The sequence below is a fragment of the Gossypium arboreum genome, chromosome 2 (assembly GCF_025698485.1).
Source record: "Gossypium arboreum isolate Shixiya-1 chromosome 2, ASM2569848v2, whole genome shotgun sequence".
Taxonomy (NCBI): Eukaryota; Viridiplantae; Streptophyta; class Magnoliopsida; order Malvales; family Malvaceae; genus Gossypium; species Gossypium arboreum.
The window spans coordinates 72,499,984-72,522,557 of record NC_069071.1 but is presented as its reverse complement, the minus strand read 5'-3'; the positions used below and the strand labels follow the sequence as shown (position 1 = coordinate 72,522,557).

At 39.1% G+C, this 22,574-nt stretch overlaps 1 non-coding gene across 1 annotated transcript; it reads left to right on the top strand.

Moving 5' to 3' along the window:
* The first annotated feature begins 21,718 nt into the window (after positions 1-21,718).
* Positions 21,719-21,825, top strand: LOC128289822 (small nucleolar RNA R71). Its single transcript, XR_008279466.1, has one exon. It is a non-coding gene; the product is annotated as a small nucleolar RNA R71 (small nucleolar RNA).
* The last annotated feature ends 749 nt before the right edge of the window (positions 21,826-22,574 follow it).

Sequence of the window (22,574 nt, the reverse complement as noted above, 5' to 3'; positions counted from 1 at the left end):
TGCAAGTTTGGACTATATGGCACTATGTGTGCGGGCTTGAATCATATGGCACTAAGTGTGCGTGATTGAGTATTAAGCACTATGTGTGCGAACTCGCACATATCTCCGATTGAACATTTATATGGAGGCGTGACTTTATCGAGATGAGTATGGACAGCGGAAAGAGTAAGTACCTTGAGTTCATGGCTAATAGATGCTATGTTCATGCTCGGGTGGAGTTGGTAAGATTTAAATCTATGTGATGATTTCAATTGTATTCCGTAAATAAGGTATCGTGGAATAGATGAAAGTTCATTTGATTGCATGATTGTTGCGGAAATGAAATGATGTATGGAAATTGCTTCAAATATCCTATTGAACAGTATATGAAATGTAATTGTATGACTTGGTATGAGATTGATTCGAAGATCTAAGGAACTATGGTATAGTTCGGTATGGCTGGAACATTTGGCCTTGTTTCATTATTTCATTTTATGATAATTGTATTAATGGATGGTTGTGGAATGCTTATGACTTCTCTGAGTTATAAACTCACTCGGTGTTTTCTTGTCACCCATTTTAGGTTCCTTGGGCTCGCCTCCTTTTGGGTGTTCAGAATCACAATCTAAGTCATCACATCGGCGAGCAATCTTTGGTATTGTCTTCTTAGTCGACTTAGGAGAACATTTGGCATGTATGAGCTATTTTGTTTTGCTAAATTTTGGGTTGTAAACTTTAAGCCATGTGAAAATGGCCTATGTGGTCGTTTGAGTGGGATGCTAGAATCTATAGCCACGAGTCTTAGAAACCTTAATTTTGATAAGGTGGCCATAATTTGTGTCACGTATGATGGATGAGTAGTAAGGCTAAGGAAGGATTCATGAAATTGGCATAGTCTACTGCAGTAACTGTTGCGGACAGCAGCAGTGATATGAGATCGAAAAATCACTAAAAACAGTAGAAGTGGAATTATAGCTAAAAAAATTACGTACTCGAAGCTTGATGGGTCTATTTTCATATGGATGAAACAAAATGACCATATGAGCTGTATTTTAAGAGATATTAAAGTTCTCGTGAAACAGGGCCAGAACGGTTTCTGGATCCCCTGTTCCGAATTTGGAAAATCATTGTAAATTAACCAGAGATAATTAGGAGTCATACCATATATGTGTAGATTCCTCTCTGAGTCTAGTTTCTATAGAAACAAACGAAATCAGTATTGAAGCCCTGTACAGGGAGATATCCAATTCGTAACGGACAAAGGTCAGTGTAGTCGATCCCTGCAACAGGGGAGACTTTAACTAATAAACTGTACTAATTGGCTTGACCAAAAATTCTAGAAAAAAATCTGTAGATGGACATATGAGTCTAGTTTCAGGGAAAAATTACAAAACTGATTTTTGAGTTGTAAAACTCAAGATATGATTTTTGAAGCGACTAGTACACAGATTGGCAGCTTGTCTGGGAAATTCTCAATAAGTGGTTTGAAGTCTGTTAACACCTCGTGTTCGACTCCGGCGACGGTCTCGGGTTCGGGGTGTTACAATTTTATTGGTATCAGAGCTATGGTTTAGTCGGTTCTAGGACTACCGTAGCGCGTGTGAGTCTAGCTATACATGCCAATGAGTTAGTGCTTAAAAATGTGATGACTTCTGACGGTTGAAATTTTTGTTTTGATTAGCAAATGGAACCCGGGGTAGAGAGACCCTTGGCGGATGACGTTGAAAGTGTAGCGGCTGCTCCTGCGCAAGGGACACCGCTTGTTGAGCCTCAGTCATCCGCGAATAATCAAGATGAAGGGGCGAAACAAGCCTTCTTCACCATGATGAATGAGTGGGTCGCGCAATAACACCATTAGAGTGTTTGATGAACTGTCATGCACACCCGATGAATGTCTTAAGTGTGCTATATCCTTGTTGCGAGACTCAGCCTACTATTGGTGGAGGACCTTAATTTCCATAGTCCCAAAGGAACAAGTTACTTGGGATTTCTTCCAAACGGAATTTCGAAAGAAATACATTAGTCAACGGTTCATCGATCAAAAGCGTAAGGAATTCTTGGAGCTCAAGCAAGGTCGATGATGGCGGTGTCTGAATCTGAACATGAGTTCGTAAGACTTAGTCGGTATGCTCGGGAGTGTGTGGCTGATGAGGTTTCTATGTGCAAAAGATTTGAAGAGGATTGAATGAAGAGTTAAAGCTCTTGGTGGGTATTTTGGAGATAAAAGAATTTGTAACACTAGTTGAACGAGCCACAAGGCGGAAGAGCTTGGAAGGAGAAGAGGAAGGCTGAATTTGAAGCTAGAGATTATCGTAAAAGATCGACGGGCAAGGCTCCATTTTCGGCTGTAAAGAAGTTCGAGAGGACACAAATAAGTCGAGGGCGATCATGGGGATTTCCATTAGAGCACGACCATCGATGGACTCACGAGCTACCTCGGTAGCTAGTGTGGGCAATAATCGTCAAGAAAAGCCCGAATGCCCCCAATGTGGAAGACGACACATAGGTGAATGTTGGGGTAAGTCTGTTAATAGGGCCTGTTATGGATGCGGTTCGAGGGACCACTTTATTAGAGATTGCACGGAGCTAGATGAGAAGAATAAGATGCAAGGTGCAAGATCTAGTGGGACGACGGCTAGAGGTAGACCCCCGAGGATTTCAGGAGGTAGGGGTGGTAATCAGAGAGGGGTCTCAAATACGGTTGTTCGATCCGAGACTCGTGCTCCTGCTAGAGCATATGCTATCCGCGCACGAGAGGAGGCATCCTCCCCTGACGTTATCACTGGTACTTTCACTCTCTTTGATACTAGTGTGATTGCATTGATTGACCCTGGCTCTACTCATTCATATGTATGTGAAACATTAGCATCCAGTAAGACTCTACCTGTTGAGTCTACTGAGTTCGTAATTCGGGTGTCAAATCCCTTGGGTCGTTACGTGTTGGTCGACAAAGTGTGTAAGAAATGCCCCCTAGTCATTCGAGGTTCCTGTTTTCCGGCGGACTTGATGCTTTTGCCGTTCGATGAATTTGACGTTATTCTTGGGTTGGATTGGTTGACCGTGCATGATGCGATTGTGAATTGCAAAAGCAAGACTATTGAATTGAGATGCGCAAATAACGAGATGATTCGAGTTGAGTCTACGGACTTGAAGGGGTCGCCAGCTGTAATATCATCAATGTTGGCCCAGAAATATGTAAGAAAAGGGTGCGAAGCATACCTTGCGTATGTACTTGTTGATAAGGAGTTAGAAATAAAACCGAATCATGCGGTGGTTTGTGAATACCGGATGTTTTTCCCAAGAATTACCGGGTTTGCCACTGTTCGGGAGATAGAGTTTGGTATTGAGCTTGTACCGGACCACACCGATTTCGATAGCTCCGTATCGTATGACACCAACGGAATTAAAGGAGTTGAAAGCTCAGTTGCAAGAGTTGGTGGATAGAGGCTTTGCTCGCTCAAGTTTTTCACCTTGGGGTGCACCAGTGTTGTTTGTGAAAAAGAAGGACGGAACCATGAGGTTGTGCATCGACTATCGCCAACTTAATAAAGTGACAATAAAGAACAAATATCCGCTATCACAGATCGATGATTTGTTCGATCAACTGAAGGGAGCCTCGGTGTTTTCAAAAATAGATTTGAGATCGGGCTATTATCGCCATGAATCCGAGATTCGGATATACCCAAAACTGCCTTCAGAACGAGATATGGTCACTACGAATTCTTAGTGATGCCGTTTGGGCTCACTAATGCCCCTGCGGTATTTATGGATTTGATGAATCGGATCTTTAGATCATATTTGGATCGGTTCGTAGTGGTGTTCATTGACGACATCTTGGTCTATTCAAGAGATGAGACCGAACATGCGAAGCACCTGAGATTAGTGTTGCAAATTTTACGGGATAAGCAGTTATATGCTAAGTTCAGCAAGTGTGAGTTCTGGTTAAGAGAGGTTAGCTTCTTGGGTAATGTGGTATCTGCATCGGGTATTCGAGTTGACCCGAGTAAAATTTCAACTATACTTAACTGGAAGCCTCCGAGAAATATTACTGAGGTTCGGAGCTTTTTGGGACTTGCCGGTTACTACCAACGGTTTGTAAAAGGATTCTCGATGATAGCCACACCCATGACGAAACCGCTTCGAAGGATGTCAAGTTTGAATGGACGGAAAAGTGTCGAAAAGTTTCGATCAATTGAAAACTCATTTAACTAAGCTCCAGCTTTAGTGCAACCCGAATCGGCAAAGAGTTTGTCATTTATAGTGACGCCTCCCTACTTGGGTTAGGTTGCGTATTAATGCAAGAAGGTCGAGTTGTGGCCTCACGCGTCGAGACAATTAAAGCCACATGAGAAAAATTATCGACCCATGATCTCGAATTGGTCGCCATTGTATTCGCCTTAAAGATATGGCGACATTACTTATTTGGTGAGAAGTGCCATGTGTATTCGGATCACAAAAGTCTCAAATATTTGATGACTCAAAGAGACTTAAATCTCGACAAAGACGTTGGCTCGAGTTGTTAAAAGATTACGAGCTTGTCATTGATTATCACCCGGGAAAGGCTAATGTGGTTGCGGACGCCTTAAGCCGGAAATCACTATTTGCTTTACGAGCAATGAATGTACACTTGTCTATTCTACCCGACTATGTGTTAGTAGCCGAATTAAAGGCCAAACCATTGTTGACTCATCAAATTGGTGAAGCTCGAAAAGTTGATGATGAGTTGGTTGCAAAACGGGTGAGTGTGTTCGAACAAGGAATCGGAGTTTCATATTGGTGATGACGATTGTTTGAGGTTCGAAGTCGTCTGTGTGTTCCAAGGAATTCGGAACTTATTTCAATGATTCTGAACGAAGCCCATTGTAGTCGAATGGCAATCCACCCGGGAGTACGAAGATGTACAACGATTTGAAACGACAGTTTTGGTGGCATGGTATGAAACGAGACATCTCCGACTTTGTTTCGAGATGTTTAATATGTCAACAAGTGAAAGCGGAACATCAAATGTCTTCAGGATTACTTCAGCCGATTATGATACCCGAGTGGAAATGGGATCGAGTCACAATGGACTTTGTGTCCGGATTGCCATTGTCAGCGAGCAAGAAGGATGCGATTTGGGTTGTTGTTGATAGACTGACTAAGTCGGCTCACTTTATCCCCGTGCGTACGGATTTTTCGTTGGATAAACTAGCTGAATTGTATGTTTCTCAGATTGTGAGATTACACGGGGTACCGATTTCTGTGGTGTCGGATAGAGATCCGAGGTTCACCTCGCAATTTTGGAAGAGATTGCAAGAAGCTTTAGGTACCAAGTTGCATTTCAGCACCGCCTTTCACCCCCAAACCAATGGTCAATCCGAGCGGATAATTCAGATACTTGAGGATATGTTGAGATGTTGCATCCTCGAGTTTAGTGGTTCATGGGAACAGTACTTACCTTTGATTGAATTCGCTTACAACAATAGTTTTCAATCAAGTATTAAGATGGCGCCTTACGAGGCCTTGTACGGGCTTAAATGCCGTACACCATTGTTTTGGACCGAGCTCGGTGAGAATAAAATTTTTGGAGTGGATTTGATTAAAGATGCTAAACAGAAAGTAAAAGTAATCCGTGAAAATCTGAAGATAGCCTCCGATCATCAGAAGTTGTACGTGGATCTGAAACGAAAATACATTGAGTATCAAGTGGGAGATAAAGTGTTTCTTAAAGTTTCGCCTTGGAAAAAGATACTAAGATTTGGCCGTAAAGGCAAATTGAGCCCGAGGTTCATCGGGCCATATGAGATATCCGAACGAGTCGGTCCAGATTATGTATCGTTTGATTTTGCCCCGAACTTGAAAAGATTCACGACGTCTTTCATGTTTCGATGCTTGACGCTATAGGTCTGATCCGTCGCACGTAATTAGTCCATCGGTTAAAATTCAAGCCGATATGAGTTATGAAGAAGAACCGATTCGTATCCTAGCTCGTGAAGTGAAGGAGTTGCGAAACAAAAGGGTTCCGTTAGTAAAAGTGTTATGGCTCAAACACGGGATGGAAGGAGCTACTTGGGAACCCGAGAACTCTATGAAGGAGCGATACCCAAACCTATTTACGGTAAGATTTTCGGGACGAAAATTTCTTAAGTGGGGAGAGTTGTGACACCTTAAAACGACCCTAGTCGGAATGTGGTTTTGGGACCACAAAACCGAGGCATAAAAATAATTTGATATTTATTTTGATGCCTATAATATGTGTTAACTCATGTGTGACATTTTGATGCTTTAATTTAGAGTTATAAATGTGAATTTCACTAGAAAGGACCTAGTAGAAAACTTTGAAAGTATGATGGGGAAATGTATGATGACTAATTAAAGCATGCATGCAAAACAATGGCCTTGCATGTCAAATACCCCTTTTACAAGTGATGGCCGGCCATGACAAGGAGTATGGGCTAAACATGTCATGAAGCATGTTTTGTTGGTGCATTAGGGGAAACAATAAACAAATAAGCATGGGTAGTAAAGAAAAAAAAATGTGTGTGTGTGTGAAACCCCCATTGCCGTACATGGAAGAAAAGAAAAGAAAAAATTTTGCTCATCCATTTCATTCTCTCTTGACCGAAAATACTAGAGGGAAGGAGGAATTTTGCTTCATGCTTGGGTTGGAAGAGGATTAGGAAGAGGTTTGGCTATATTTGCATCAAGATTAAGGTATGTTTGATGTTGTGCCATGAGATTCATGCATGTTTTTGGTTGTTAACTTGATGTTCTTATTAGCCCATGGTTCAAATCTTTGTTATATCATGGGGATGGTATTTGGCCAAGTTGGATTTTGAGTTAATGCCATTGCATGTTAAATATGAAGCTTGATGATGATACATGTGATGGTGGATTGAGGACTCTTAGATTTTCTTTGAGCATTTTTGAATGATATACTAAGTTCTTTATGTAATCATGACCAAAATTATGGTGTTGTGATGTATTCGCCATGGTACATCCCCAAGTGTGATTTATGCTCTTTGCATGGAGAGTAAGATTTGTGTTTCGAAATCATGTTCATGTTTAGTTACAATCAACTTGAGATTCGTCTCTAGCATACATATATGTATATATGTTTGAGCATGATGTATTGGTATGACGTATATACTATCTTAAGGTATATACTTACTTATGATGATGTTTTGGTTATGAAGGAAATGATAGATGTGTATTGAGTTACAATATGGAAAGGTATTAGTTAGTAAAATGTATGCTGTTTTTGTGTGGTAATAAGTGCATAAATGGCCTCAACATGGACATGCATATTCGGCCACATGAAGGGAAATTGGTGAGCATGTATTCGGTTAGAGGCAACCGTATTGAAGCCTTATCTTGGCTTAGATTGTTGACTAAATGGGTAATAAGTGAGGATGGTTGCGAATATACAAACATACATATGCATGTGTAATTGAATTATGAATGTTTAGCGAGATGGTTAAACTAGTTGATTTATTGATTAAGCTCAAGGAGTTAAAGAAGGAGAATCAAGCAAGGGAAAGGCGAAGGTCATCGAGTAGCCGACTTGGACTATTTTACCCAACACAAGGTAAGTCATTAAGCATATATTTGATATTGCTTAAATGATTGTAATATCTATGCAATTGTGTTTAATGAGATGAAATATATACAAATGTATGTGTATGAAAAGATGATAATGTTGAACGTAAAAGAGATAGTGAAATGTGTAGGAAGTTTGCTTTGGCACTAAGTGTGCGAGAAATAGATGTGTACGGTGATTTAGATTGGCAATCGAGTGTGCGAGCTTGTAATGTACGGCACTAAGTGTGCGAGTTTGGACTATATGGCACTATGTGTGCGGGCTTGAATCATATGGCACTAAGTGTGCGTGATTGAGTATTAAGCACTATGTGTGCAAACTCGCACATATCTCCGATTGAACATTTATATGGAGGCGTGACTTTATCGAGATGAGTATGGACAGCGGAAAGAGTAAGTACCTTGAGTTCATGGCTAATAGATGCTATGTTCATGCTCGGGGTGGAGTTGGTAAGATTTAAATCTATGTGATGATTTCAATTGCATTCCGTAAATAAGGTATCGTGGAATAGATGAAAGTTCATTTGATTGCATGATTGTTGCGGAAATGAAATGATGTATGGAAATTGCTTCAAATATCCTATTGAACAGATATGAAATGTAATTGTATGACTTGGTATGAGATTGATCCGAAGATCTAAGGAACTATGGTATAGTTCGGTATGGTGGAACATTTGGCCTTGTTTCATTATTTCATTTTATGATAATTGTATTAATGGATGGTTGTGGAATGCTTATGACTTCTTGAGTTATAAGCTCACTCGGTGTTTTCTTGTCACCCATTTTAGGTTCCTTGGGCTCGTCTCCTTTTGGGTGTTCAGAATCACAACGAAGTCATCACACCGTGAGCAATCTTTGGTATTGTCTTCTTAGTCGACTTAGGAGAACATTTGGCATGTATGAGCTATTTTGTTTTGCTAAATTTTGGGTTGTAAACTTTAAGCCATGTGAAAATGGCCTATGTGGTCGTTTGAGTGGGATGCTAGAATCTATAGCCACGAGTCTTAGAAACCTTAATTTTGATAAGGTGGCCATAATTTGTGTCACGATGATGGATGAGTAGTAAGGCTAAGGAAGGATTCATGAAATTGGCATAGTCTCTGCGATGAATCGCTGCGGATAGCAGCAGTGATATGAGATCGAAAAATCACTAAAAATAGTAGAAGTGGAATTATAGCTAAAAAAATTACGTACTCGAAAGCTTGATGGGTCTATTTTCATATGGATGAAACAAAATGACCATATGAGCTGTATTTTAAGAGATATTAAAGTTCTCGTGAAACAGGGCCAGAACGGTTTCTGGATCCCCTGTTCCGAATTTGGAAAATCATTGTAAATTAACCAGAGATAATTAGGAGTCATGCCATATATGTGTAGATTCCTCTCTGAGTCTAGTTTCTATAGAAACAAACGGCATCAGTATTGAAGCCTTGTACAGGGAGATATCCAATTCGTAACGCACAAAGGTCAGTCTAGTCGATCCCTGCAACAGGGGAGACTTTAACTAATAAACTGTACTAATTTGCTCGACCAAAAATTCTAGAAAAAATCTGTAGATGGACATATGAGTCTAGTTTCAGGGAAAAATTACGAAACTGATTTTTGAGTTGTAAAACTCAAGATATGATTTTGAAGCGACTAGTACACAGATTGGCGGCTTGTCCGGGAAATTCTCAATAAGTGGTTTGAAGTCCGTTAACACCTCGTGTTCGACTCGTGACGGTCTCGGGTTCGGGTGTTACAATTTTATTGGTATCGAGCTATGGTTTAGTCGGTTCTAGGACTACCGTAGCGCGTGTGAGTCTAGCTATACATGCCAATGTGTTAGTGCTTAAAAATGTGATGACTTCGACGGTTGAAATTTTTGTTTTGATTAGCAAATGGAACCCGGTAGAGAGACCCTTGGCGGATGACGTTGAAAGTGTAGCGGCTGCTCTGCGCAAGGGACACCGCACTGTTGAGCCTCGGTCATCCGCGAATAATCAAGATGAAGGGCGAAACAAGCCTTCTTCACCATGATGAATGAGTGGGTCGCATAATATGCCCGAACCAATCCGCTGTCCAACCATTCCCAAATTTAAATAATCCACCCCAAGAGCCCGTAATGCCATCGATTGTTGATCCCGTGAGGCTGAGTAAACCACCGTGGACTTGATTAGGAAGCGTGGGGCGAGGAGTTTAAGGCTATAGTTCTTGACGATCTTTGAAAGGGCTGAGTTACGCTTGATAACACCATTAGAGTGTTTGATGAACTATCATGCACACCGATGAATGTCTTAAGTGTGCTATATCCTTGTTAAGTAGACTCACCTACTATTGGTGGAGGACCTTAATTTCCATAGTCCCAAAGGAACAAGTTACTTGGGATTTCTTCCAAACGGAATTTCGAAAGAAATACATTAGTCAACGGTTCATCGATCAAAAGCGTAAGGAATTCTTGGAGCTCAAGCAAGGTCGTATGATGAGATCTGAATCTGAGCATGAGTTCGTAAGACTTAGTCGGTATGCTCGGAGTGTGTGGTGATGAGGTTGCTATGTGCAAAAGATTTGAAGAGGGATTGAATGAAGAGTTAAAGCTACTGCTGGGTATTTTGGAGATAAAAGAATTTGTAACACTAGTTGAACGAGCCTGCAAGGCGGAAGAGCTCGGAAGGGAGAAGAGGAAGGCTGAATTTGAAGCTAGAGATTATCGTAAAAGATCGACGGCAAGGCTCCATTTTCGGTACTGTAAAGAAGTTCGAGAGGACACAAATAAGTCGAGGGCGCATCGGGGATTTCCATTAGAGCACGACCATCGATGGACTCACGAGCTACCTCGGTAGTTAGTGTGGGCAATAATCGTCAAGAAAAGCCGAATGCCCCCAATGTGGAAGACGACACATAGGTGAATGTTGGGGTAAGTCATTAATAGGGCTGTTATGGATGCGGTTCGAGGACCACTTCATTAGAGATTGCACGAGCTAGATGAGAAGAATAAGATGCAAGGTGCAAGATCTAGTGGGACGACGGCTAGAGGTAGACCCCGAGGATTTCAGGAGGTAGGGGTAGTAATCGAGAGGGTCTCGATACGGTTGTTCGATCCGAGACTCGTACTCTGCTAGAGCATATGCTATCCGCAGACGAGAGGAGGCATCCTCCCCGACGTTATCACCGGTACTTTCACTCTCTTTGATACTAGTGTGATTGCATTGATTGACCCCGCTCTACTCATTCATATGTATGTGAAACCTTAGCATCCAAAGAAGACTCTACCGTTGAGTCTCTCGAGTTCGTAATTCGTGTCAAATCCTTGGGTCGTTACATCTTTGTCGACAAAGTGTGTAAGAAATGCCCCTAGTCATTCGAGGTTCCTGTTTCGGCGGACTTGATGCTTTTGCCGCTCGATGAATTTGATGTTATTCTTGGGTTGGATTGGTTGACCGTGCATGATGCGATTGTGAATTGCAAAAGCAAGACTATTGAATTGAGATGCGCAAATAACGAGATGATCCGAGTTGAGTCTACGGACTTGAAGGGTCGCCACCGTAATATCATCAATGTTGGCCCGAAATATGTAAGAAAAGGGTGCGAAGCATACCTTGCGTATGTACTTGATGATAAGGAGTTAGAAATAAAACTCGAATCTGTCTTGGGTGGTTTGTGAATACCGGATGTTTTTCCCAAGAATTACCGGTTTGCCACTGTTCGGAGATAGAGTTTGGTATTGAGCTTGTACCAGGACCACACCGATTTCGATAGCTCCGTATCGTATGGCACCAACGAATTAAAGCAGTTGAAAGCTCGGTTGCAAGAGTTGGTGGATAGAGGCTTTGCTCGCTTGAGTTTTTCACCTTGGGGTGCACCGGTGTTGTTTGTGAAAAGAAGGACGGAACCATGAGGTTGTGCATCGACTATCGTCAACTTAATAAAGTGACAATAAAGAACAAATATCCGCTTACAGCGTATCGATGATTTGTTCGATCAACTGAAGGAGCCTCGGTGTTTTCAAAAATAGATTTGAGATCGGGCTATTATCGCCATCTTGAATCCGAGATTCGGATATACCCAAACCGCCTTGAGCGAGATATGGTCACTACGAATTCTTAGTGATGCCGTTTGGGCTCACTAATGCCCTGCGATATTTATGGATTTGATGAATCGGATCTTCGATCATATTTGGATCGGTTCGTAGTGGTGTTCATTGACGACATCTTGGTCTATTCAAGAGATGAGACCGAACATGCGAGCACCTGAGATTAGTGTTGCAAATTTTACGGGATAAGCAGTTATATGCTAAGTTCAGCAAGTGTGAGTTCTGGTTAAGAGAGGTTAGCTTCTTGGGTCATGTGGTATCTGCATCGGGTATTCGAGTCGACTCGAGTAAAATTTCAACTATACTTAACTGAAGCCTCAGAAATATTACGAGGTTCGAGCTTTTGGGACTTGCTTGGTTACTACCGACAGTTTGTAAAAGGATTCTCGATGATAGCCACACCCATGACGAAATTGCTTCAGAAGGATGTCAAGTTTGAATGGACGGAAAAGTGTCAGAAAAGTTTCGATCAATTGAAAACTCATTTAACGGAAGCTCCAGTTTTAGTGCAATCCGAATCTGGCAAAGAGTTTGTCATTTATAGTGACGCCTCCCTACTTGGGTTAGGTTGCGATTAATGCAAGAAGGTCGAGTTGTGGCCTCTGCGTCGAGACAATTAAAGCCACATGAGAAAAATTTTCCGACCCATGATCTCGAATTGGCTGCCATCGTATTCGCCTTAAAGATATGGCGACATTACTTATTTGGTGAGAAGTGCCATGTGTATTCGGATCACAAAAGTCTCAAATATTTGATGACTCAAAGAGACTTAAATCTGCGACAAAAACGTTGGCTCGAGTTGTTAAAAGATTACGAGCTTGTCATTGATTATCACCCGGGAAAGGCTAATGTGGTTGCGAACGCCTTAAGCCGGAAATCACTATTTGCTTTACGAGCAATGAATGTACACTTGTCTATTCTACCCGACTATGTGTTAGTAGCCGAATTAAAGGCCAAACCATTGTTGACTCATCAAATTGGTGAAGCTCAGAAAGTTGATGATGAGTTGGTTGCAAAACGGGCTGAGTGTGTTCCGAACAAGGAATCGGAGTTTCATATTGGTGATGATGATTGTTTGAGGTTCAGAAGTCGTCTGTGTGTTCCAAGGAATTCAGAACTTATTTCAATGATTCTGAACGAAGCCCATTGTAGCCGAATGGCAATCCACCCGGGAGTACGAAGATGTACAATGATTTGAAACGACGATTTTGGTGGCATGGTATGAAACGAGACATCTCCGACTTTGTTTCGAGATGTTTAATATGTCAACAAGTGAAAGCGGAACATCAAATGCCTTCAGGATTACTTCAGCCGATTACGATACCCGAGTGGAAATGGGATCGAGTCACAATGGACTTTGTGTCCGGACCGCCATTGTCGTGAGCAAGAAGGATGCGATTTGGGTTGTTGTTGATAGATGACTAAGTCGGCTCACTTTATCCCCGTCGTGCACGGATTTTCATTGGATAAACTAGCTGAATTGTATGTTTCTCGATTGTGAGATTACACGGGTACCGATTTCTGTGGTGTCGGATAGAGATCCGAGGTTCACCTTGCGATTTTGGAAGAGATTGCAAGAAGCTTTAGGTACCAAGTTGCATTTCAGCACCGCCTTTCACCCCCAAACCAATGGTCAATCCGAGCGGATAATTCAGATACTTGAGGATATGTTGAGATGTTGCATCCTCGAGTTTAGTGGTTCATGGGAACAAGATTTACCTTTGATTGAATTCGCCACAACAATAGTTTTCAATCAAGTATTAAGATGGCGCTTACGAGGCCTTGTACGGGCTTAAATGCCGTACACCATTGTTTTGGACCGAGCTTGGTGAGAATAAAATTTTTGGAGTGGATTTGATTAAAGATGCTAAACAGAAAGTAAAAGTAATCCGTGAAAATCTGAAGATAGCCTCCGATCGTCAGAAGTCGTACGCGGATCTGAAACGAAAAGACATTGAGTATCAAGTGGGAGATAAAGTGTTTCTTAAAGTTTCGCCTTGGAAAAAGATACTCGATTTGGTCAGAAGGCAAATTGAGCCCAAGGTTCATCGGGCCATATGAGATATCCGAACGAGTCGGTCCAGTTGCGTATCGTTTGATTTTGCCCCCTGAACTTGAAAAGATTCACGACGTCTTTCATGTTTCGATGCTTCGACGCTATAGGTCTGATCCGTCGCACATAATTAGTCCATCAGAAGTTAAAATTCAAGCCGATATGAGTTATGAAGAAGAACCGATTCGTATCCTAGCTCGTGAAGTGAAGGAGTTGCGAAAAAAAAAAGGGTTCCGTTAGTAAAAGTGTTATGGCTCAAACACGGGATGGAAGGAGCTACTTGGGAACCCGAGAACTCTATGAAGGAGCGATACCCAAACCTATTTACCGGTAAGATTTTCGAGGACGAAAATTTTTTAAGTGGGGGAGAGTTGTGACAGCCTTAAAACGACCCTAGTCGGAATGTGGTTTCGGGACCACAAAACCGAGGCATAAAAATAATTTGATATTTATTTTGATGCCTATAATATGTGTTAACTCATGTGTGACATTTTGATGCTTTAATTTAGAGTTATAAATGTGAATTTCACTAGAAAGGACCTAGTAGAAAACTTTGAAAGTATGATGGGGAAATGTATGATGACTAATTAAAGCATGCATGCAAAACAATGGCCTTGCATGTCAAATACCCCCTTTTTACAAGTGATGGCTGGCCATGACAAGGAGTATGGGCTAAACATGTCATGAAACATGTTTTGTTGGTGCATTAGGGGAAACAATAAACAAATAAGCATGGGTAGTAAAGAAAAAAAATGTGTGTGTGTGAGTGAAACCCCCATTGTCGTACATGGAAGAAAAGAAAAGAAAAAAATTTTGCTCATCCATTTCATTCTCTCTTGACCGAAAATACTAGAGGGGAAGGGAGGAATTTTGCTTCATGCTTGGGTTGGAAGAGGATTAGGAAGAGGTTTGGCTATATTTGCATCAAGATTAAGGTATGTTTGATGTTGTGCCATGAGATTCATGCATGTTTTTGGTTGTTAACTTGATGTTCTTATTAGCCCATGGTTCAAATCTTTGTTATATCATGGGGATGGTATTTGGCCAAGGTGGATTTTGAGTTAATGCCATTGCATGTTAAATATGAAGCTTGATGATGATACATGTGATGGTGGATTGAGGACTCTTAGATTTTCTTTGAGCATTTTTGAATGATATACTAAGTTCTTTGTGTAATCATGACCAAAATTATGGTGTTGTGATGTATTCGGCCATGGTGCATCCCCAAGTGTGATTTATGCTCTTTGCATGGAGAGTAAGATTTGTGTTTCAAAATCATGTTCATGTTTAGTTACAATCAACTTGAGATTCGGCTCTAGCATACATATATGTATATATGTTTGAGCATGATGTATTGGTATGACGTATATACTATCTTAAGGTATATACTTACTTATGATGATGTTTTGGTTATGAAGGAAATGATAGATGTGTATTGAGTTACAATATGGAAAGGTATTAGTTAGTAAAATGTATGTTGTTTTGTGTGGTAATAAGTGCATAAATGGCCTCAACATGGACATGCATATTCGCCACATGAAGGGAAATTGGTGAGCATGTATTCGGTTAGAGGCAACCATATTGAAGCCTTATCTTGGCTTAGATTGTTGACTAAATGGGTAATAAGTGAGGATGGTTGCCGAATATACAAACATACATATGCATGTGTAATTGAATTATGAATGTTTAGCGAGATGGTTAAACTAGTTGATTTATTGATTAAGCTCAAGGAGTTAAAGAAGGAGAATCAAGCAAGGGAAAGGCGAAGGTCATCGAGTAGCCGACTTGGACTATTTTACCCAACACAAGGTAAGTCATTAAGCATATATTTGATATTGCTTAAATGATTGTAATATCTATGCAATTGTGTTTAATGAGATGAAATATATACAAATGTATGTGTATGAAAAGATGATAATGTTGAACGTAAAAGAGATAGTGAAATGTGTAGGAAGTTTGCTTTGGCACTAAGTGTGCGAGAAATAGATGTGTAAGGTGACGAGATTGGCACTGAGTGTGCGAGCTTGTAATGTACGGCACTAAGTGTGCGAGTTTGGACTATATGGCACTATGTGTGCGGGCTTGAATCATATGGCACTAAGTGTGCGTGATTGAGTATTAAGCACTATGTGTGCGAACTCTACACATATCTCCGATTGAACATTTATATGGAGGCGTGACTTTATCGAGATGAGTATGGACAGCGGAAAGAGTAAGTACCTTGAGTTCATGGCTAATAGATGCTATGTTCATGCTCGGGGTGGAGTTGGTAAGATTTAAATCTATGTGATGATTTCAATTGCATTCCGTAAATAAGGTATCGTGGAATAGATGAAAGTTCATTTGATTGCATGATTGTTGCGAAATGAAATGATGTGTGAAATTGCTTCAAATATCCTATTGAACAGTATATGAAATGTAATTGTATGACTTGGTATGAGATTGATCCGAAGATCTAAGGAACTATGGTATAGTTCGGTATGGTGGAACATTTGGCCTTGTTTCATTATTTCATTTTATGATAATTGTATTAATGGATGGTTGTGGAATGCTTATGATTTACTGAGTTATAAACTCACTCGGTGTTTTCTTGTCACCCATTTTAGGTTCCTTGGGCTCGTCTCCTTTTGGGTGTTCAGAATCACAACGAAGTCATCACACCGGCGAGCAATCTTTGGTATTGTCTTCTTAGTCGACTTAGGAGAACATTTGGCATGTATGAGCTATTTTGTTTTGTTAAATTTTGGGTTGTAAACTTTAAGCCATGTGCAAATGGCCTATGTGGTCGTTTGAGTGGGATGCTAGAATCTATAGCCACGAGTCTTAGAAACCTTAATTTTGATAAGGTGGCCATAATTTGTGTCACGTATGATGGATGAGTAGTAAGGCTAAGGAAGGATTCATGAAATTGGCATAGTCAGCAGTGATATGAGATCGAAAAATCACTAAAAATAGTAGAAGTGGAATTATAGCTAAAAAAATTACGTACTCGAAGCTTGATGGGTCTATTTTCATATGGATGAAACAAAACGACCATATGAGCTGTATTTTAAGAGATATTAAAGTTCTCGTGAAACAGGGCCAGAACGGTTTCTGGATCCCCTGTTCCGACTTTGGAAAATCATTGTAAATTAACCAGAGATAATTAGGAGTCATTCCATATATGTGTAGATTCCTCTCTGAGTCTAGTTTCTATAGAAACAAACAGCATCAGTATTGAAGCCCTGTACAGGGAGATATCCAATTCGTAACGCACAAAGGTCAGTGTAGTCGATCCCTGCAACAGGGGATACTTTAACTAATAAACTGTACTAATTGGATCAACCAAAAATTCTAGAAAAAAATCTGTAGATGAACATATGAGTCTAGTTTCAGGGAAAAATTACGAAACTGATTTTCGAGTTGTAAAACTCAAGATATGATTTTTGAAGCGACTAGTACACAGATTGGCAGCTTGTCTGGGAAATTCTCAATAAGTGGTTTGAAGTCTGTTAACACCACGTGTTCGACTCCGGCGACGGTCTCGGGTTCGGGGTATTACATAACATGACCATGTGTCATACACAGTTAAGACACACGCCCGTGTCTCTGCCCATATGGACAAAAATAGGCTATTTACCAAGCCAATTTGCCACCCAAATTTGTCCTCACCTACATCAACTCAATTATGCCAATATACATATAGCACCAATAGGCATTTTAAAACAATCAATTCAAGCCTAGTTCATGCATAATCTAAACCACTTTTCTCAATACACAAATCTTAAATTATACCATACCATTTGTACTAAAATTCATATACAATTCAACTAACTAAACCTTTCTCAAACATACATTATTTTACACTAAATCACAAGCACAATTCATGTCAATTATCAACTATTCATCATTTACCATATCAATATGCACAAGCCTCATAATATAAGTTATTCACATATTCATCCATGAACTCACAATAACCACTATTCATCCATATATATGTACATAGCTAAATCCATTAAATTAAGCCAATTGTCATGGCTATATTTACAAACCAAAACATATACATTTACAATCCATTACAAATAACCAAAATCATTATCAACTTATCAACCTATAATTAAAATGACTCAAAATACCTATACATGTCATATACTTAAAATACCAAAATTCATAAGTACCAAGTGATAGGTAGATAGTGTGAAGCGATCTTCGACGATCCCTGAATCCGAGCTAGCCTTCAATTTATTATAAAACATAAAAAAAAAATAAACAATGTAAGCTATAAAGCTTAGTAATCTCGTATGAAATAAACTTGATATAATCATATACACATATTTCAACAAGTGATTACAAATATAAGAATTCAAATCAACTAACAAACCTTTCAATTTCTAAATCACAAAACTATATATTTTCTTCACAATTTCTCCAATACAAAGCTAGTATGATTTATTCACATACATGTACTATCTCATACCAATCTCATACACATTCTCATCTTCTTTTTACCCGTTGAACCATTTGGAATAGAAGTTAGATACTCAAGGTTTTCACACGATAAGTACCTATACCATGGCCCGAAGCCAAATCAAGGTAACTTATCTCCGAAGTACTAATATCATGGCCCAAAGCCAAATCAGTAGATATGCATGGCTCGAAGCCAAATTGGTATAACTTGCACCCGAAGTGCTATATCATGGCCCGAAGCCAACTCAATATATCCCTTAATGACATGTCACTAGCATTCTAAATTATTCCTAAGGTTCAACCGGGATTTCGAATGTCGAATCATCATTGAATCACTATCGTTCATATACATAGTCTCGTATTTCCAATTTATGCAATATCAAAGCATATGAAATACATTTGTATTGAAATTTATCACATACGAACTTACCTCAAATGTAGAAACGACAAAATAAGTCGATTAGTCGATAACTTTAGTTTTCCCCCAATCTAGATCTGAATTCTCCTTTTCTTGATCTAAATATATTCAAAATTAACTTATTTAATCATCTATTTATTCAATTCAATCCAAAATATACATTAGAGCTATTTTACACATTTGTCCCTAAACTTTCACATTTTTACAATTTTGTCCTTATTACACAAAATCACAAATTCATGAAATTTCTTCAATACCCATGATAGTTGAATTACCAAAATGCCCCTAGCAGCCCATATTTATCATATTTTCACACATTTAACCACACATTTTCACATTTTCACTTTTTCACATTTTCAAAAATAAATCCTTATTTTGCATTTTTCCACAAAATCACTTTACAAAATATGTAAATCTAACAACAAGATTTTATATTTCATCATCAAACATCAAAGAACACATATTTTCATCAATGACAACTTTCAAAATCTTTCACAGTTTTGCAAAATAGTCCCTAGGCTATCTAGAATAAGCTACAACGATCTCAAAAACATAGAAATCATTAAAAACGGGACGAAAATGAACTTACAATTAAGCTAGAGAGCTTGGCCGAATGCTTGAAGCTTTGTTAATGGCTTCCTAGGTTAATTTCAGCTAGAAGATGGAGAATAAAGATGATAATTGACCTTCTTTTATCTTATTAACCTTTATTTATTAATTTACATTTTTAAACTATTTATAACCATCAAAACACCTTAATGTATGTTCATATATGTCCATTCATACTATTAATGGTAAAATTATAAAATAAGGACGTTTACTATAAGGTTCTATAGCTATTAGATACTTTTAGCTAATAGAACTCCACTTTTACACTTTACACGATTTAGTCCTTTTTACCGAATTAAGCATTCAAACAATAAAATTACTTCACGAAACTTTCACAAAAACATACTATCATGCTGTAAAAACTTAAAATAATATTAAAATAATTTTTTTGACCTCAAATTTGTGGTTTCAAAACTACTGTTCTGATTTGACCAAAAAATGGGCTGTTACAATCTTCTAGGATGATATTGTACATGCATACAAACGGGCTAATGCCATGAATATCAGCTATGGTCCATCTGGTAGCCTTCTTGAATTGTTTCACTACTAGTATGAGTTTCTCTTCTAGCTGTTCAGTCAACTCTACTAAAACAATTACAGGCAAAGTAGAAGTGTTACCTAAATAAACATATTTTAAATGTGAGGGAAGTACCTTAAGTTCTAATTTAAATGGCTCCTCAATTGATGCTTTTGGTTGGGCATAATCTCTATTCTCTAACTCTAAAGATTCAAAGCAGGATTTTGGATTAAATTCCCTTTCATTAGCTTCTAGAAAAGCGAAGTAATCATTCTCCTCTTCATCACTTGGAGGGTCTAATGTTAAAAATTTCTCCAATGGGTCCTCAACATAGTTGAGTTCCTTTTCCATGATTAATTCTTCTAACTTGGATATTGAAGAACAACCATCAACTGCGTCAGGAAATTGTATAGACTTAAAAACGTTAAATGTTACCTGATCATCCTGAACACGCATAGTAAGCTCGCCCTTTTGCATATCGATAAAAGTCCTTCCAGTTGCTAGGAAAGGCCTTCCTAGGATGATTGACACTTTTTTATTTGCTTCAAATTCTAGAATAATAAAGTCAGCAGGAAAAATAAATTTGTCTATGTGTACCAATACATCCTCAACTTTTCCTTCTAGATGTGCTAAAGATCTTTCTGCTAATTGAAGTGTAACTGTAGTAGTTCTAACTTCACCTATCCCCAACTTTCTGAATATGGACATGGGCATCAAGTTGATGCTTGTACCCAAATCGCATAGTGTTTTACCACAATATGTTGCTCCAATGTTGCAAAGTATGGTAAAACATTCAGGGTCTTTCATCTTTGGGGTAGCTTGTCTTGAAGATATGCACTACATTCCTTCATCAGGGCTACCGTCTCAAATTCTCCAAGTCTTCATTTCTTAAACAGGATATCCTTCATAAATTTTACGTAGTTCGGCATTTATTCAAGTGCTTCTATCAACAAAATGCTAGTATAAAGTTGTTTGAGTATGTCTAGGAACTTCTTAAACTAGAGTTGTTGCTTATGCTTCTGAAGTCTTTGAGGATAGGGTGGTGGAGGATTCTTTACTGGAACTGGTTGATTCATCTTTTATGGCAATTTTGCATCTAATGAAGTTGTTAGGTTATTAGAATTAACTGGTTCCAAAATTACCTTATCAAATTTTGCAGATGTTGGTTCTGGTAAAGCTGGAATTTCAACACTCGTTGAACTTCCACTGAGTCTTAAGCATTAGCTGGCTCTTCTTCAACTTCGACAGTGTTGGGCTCTAATGTTTTTATGCTCCTCAATGTCAATACTTTACAATGCTCTTTCCCTAGATTTCTTGGGTTTTCCATATCACTAGGCAGAGCACCTTGTGGTCAGTTCCTAAGTTCAGTAGCAAGTTTGCCCACTTAATTCTCCAAATTCCTTAAAGTGGCATCATTTTTCTTCCACATATACCTTCAATAGGTTCTCAAAACTATTGGAAGGTTCAACTTGAGTTGGTTTCTAAACTTGTTGGGTGAAAACAGGTGGCTGGGTCAGTCTAGGTTGGGCGTAAGTGTTACTGGTTTCAGCCTCTCGGTTACTCTAGGAAAGGTTAGTGTCGTTTCGCTAAGATGGGTTATAAAAATTGGATTGTAGTCATTGCCTTCCTCGGCTCTGGTTCTGATTACCCATGTAATACACGAATTTTGGGTTTAATAGACATTCTTCAAACAAATGTCCTTCCCCACAATAGACATAGGCTTTATTTTCAAATTGATTGGGCAGCTGAGCTGCAAAATTATTAAACCCATTAGTTGAAAATTTCTTAAGCATTGAAGAAATTAAATATACCTAAGATCCTAGTAAAGTGAGAGCATCCACTTCATCTACTCTAGCGACTCATCTTTTTGATGCTACTTGGTTGGTTGGCCATTGATAATTATTGCTGGCAATCCTTTTAATGATTTCATAAGCCTCGTTATAAGACTTAGAAAGGAGAGAACCGTTAGTAGAAGTGTCTACTACCATTCTCGTGTAAGCATTGAGACCATTATAGAATGTCTCAAGTTGGCTGCAATACTGGATTTCGTGATGAGGGCACTCCCTTAATAATTCTGTATACCTTTCCCATGCCTCATACAAAGACTCATGATCCATTTGTTGGAAAACAATGATCTCATTCCTCAACTTAGCATTATTGCTAGGCGGGAAATACTTCATGAGGAATCTTTTTGCTAACTTTTTCCATGTTGTAATTGAACGTGGTGGAAATGAGTTCAACCAGGCTCGAGCTCTGTCCCTTAGCGAATAAGGGAACAACTTTAATTGTAGTACATCTTCGGGTACTCCGGCTAGCTTGAAATAATCGCTCACCTCTATAAACAGTCTTAAGTGAAGGGGAGGATCTTCGGTATGCATTCCACTGAATTGGCCCACTGTCTAAAGCATTTGGAACATGACTGGCTTCAGCTCAAATTGTCATACCTCAATTTCGGGTCTCCTCATACCCAGATTAAGATCATGAAACACTAGCACGGCATATTGTCTTAGAGCGCTATCCCTATCATCAGCAATAAGGATAGGATTTTGAGCAAGGTTTGCTCCATTTCCTTAGTTCAAATTTTCATAGTTCATCTCTTCTATCCTTCTTTGAATTGCTTGTCTCCTAAGTTGTTGAAAATTTCTTTCAATCTCAAGGTCTATGTGGAGTAAATTGATAATTCGATCAATACTCATAAACACCTGAAACAAACACAAAATAAAAATGGAATTAAAATTTAACAAAAAAAAGAGACCAAAATGCAAAATTAACAATTTCACAAATAATGTCTTTTAAAATAACCCCCAACAACGACGCCAAAAACTTGGAACAATGGAATTGTGCAAGAGTAAACAATCACAACAAGTAATAAAGTGACAAGTAAATGTCGAGTTATCAT